The sequence below is a fragment of the Anopheles gambiae genome, assembly GCF_943734735.2.
Source record: "Anopheles gambiae chromosome X unlocalized genomic scaffold, idAnoGambNW_F1_1 X_unloc_20, whole genome shotgun sequence".
NCBI lineage: Eukaryota > Metazoa > Arthropoda > Insecta > Diptera > Culicidae > Anopheles > Anopheles gambiae.
In genome coordinates this window covers 22,501-24,231 of record NW_026902627.1, presented here as the reverse complement: position 1 = coordinate 24,231, position 1,731 = coordinate 22,501, and positions in this window count along the sequence as shown.

The following is a 1,731-nucleotide window of genomic DNA, read 5'->3' as shown; positions in this document are numbered from 1 at the left end:
CTAGCTTTTTTCAAAAATGTGCACCGAACGGGCCAGAGAGCTCGAGTAGTCGAAAATTTTTTTTTTGCTAAAACCCCTCAAAACGTGTCAGGAACGCACCCTAGATGATGAAAAGTGCAACCAGAATGTCAATCGACAACATGCCCGGGGGTACAAATTTGCTCTACGCGTCCCTAGGTAGGGTACTTTTTCATACAAACATCAAAGTGTACGGTGCACAAAGTGCGCGGAACAAAAATTGCTCGGTCAGACCTAGGACGGGCCATAACTCGAATACTAAACGTCGCAGATGGGTGTCGTAGAACAATTTTAAGTTCGTCTAATGATTCTACATCCGATTCTGGATAGTGGTTTTTCGACCACTTTTCAACATTTTGTGACACCCCGAACCTAGGGGCAGCTCCCTAGCTTTTTTCAAAAATGTGCACCGAACGGGCCAGAGAGCTCGAGTAGTCGAAAATTTTTTTTTTGCTAAAACCCCTCAAAACGTGTCAGGAACGCACCCTAGATGATGAAAAGTGCAACCAGAATGTCAATCGACAACATGCCCGGGGGTACAAATTTGCTCTACGCGTCCCTAGGTAGGGTACTTTTTCATACAAACATCAAAGTGTACGGTGCACAAAGTGCGCGGAACAAAAATTGCTCGGTCAGACCTGGTACGGGCCATAACTCGAATACTAAACGTCGCAGATGGGTGTCGTAGAACAATTTTAAGTTCGTCTAATGATTCTACATCCGATTCTGGATAGTGGTTTTTCGACCACTTTTCAACATTTTGTGACACCCCGAACCTAGGGGCAGCTCCCTAGCTTTTTTCAAAAATGTGCACCGAACGGGCCAGAGAGCTCGAGTAGTCGAAAATTTTTTTTTTTGCTAAAACCCCTCAAAACGTGTCAGGAACGCACCCTAGATGATGAAAAGTGCAACCAGAATGTCAATCGACAACATGCCCGGGGGTACAAATTTGCTATACGCGTCCCTAGGTAGGGTACTTTTTCATACAAACATCAACGTGTACGGTGCACAAAGTGCGCGGAACAAAAATTGCTCGGTCAGACCTGGTACGGGCCATAACTCGAATACTAAACGTCGCAGATGGGTGTCGTAGAACAATTTTAAGTTCGTCTAATGATTCTACATCCGATTCTGGATAGTGGTTTTTCGACCACTTTTCAACATTTTGTGACACCCCGAACCTAGGGGCAGCTCCCTAGCTTTTTTCAAAAATGTGCACCGAACGGGCCAGAGAGCTCGAGTAGTCGAAATTTTTTTTTTTGCTTAAACCCCTCAAAACGTGTAGAAAACTGATTTTAGATGATAAAAAGTGCAACCGAACGTCAAACGACAACTTTGTTGGGGGTACCCTTTTTACTCTACGGGCCACTAGCTTAGGCGCGCCAACAGCGCTTTCCTCTCGGGTTCCCATTTTTTGCCCTCCTGGGATTATGATCATTTACTCATTGCCTACTATAGGGAAGGTACCTTGCTTCGAGGTCAAAAATGAAGATTTCACCAAATCGTAGTTTTAACCTCTATTTAGTCGTAGGAGCATGGTTTGCAGTGTCCGTGGGTCATATAAGCCCCCGTTTGGGTCATACGTCCCCTCCCCGATGAAAATCGTCATATGACTATAGGCCGAACTTATGAAGCAAAAGTGGTGTCTGGTGGGTTCTGCCGATGATCTTAACCTATGATTTTGAGTTTCCACTCTTTCAAAACGTTTCCTGG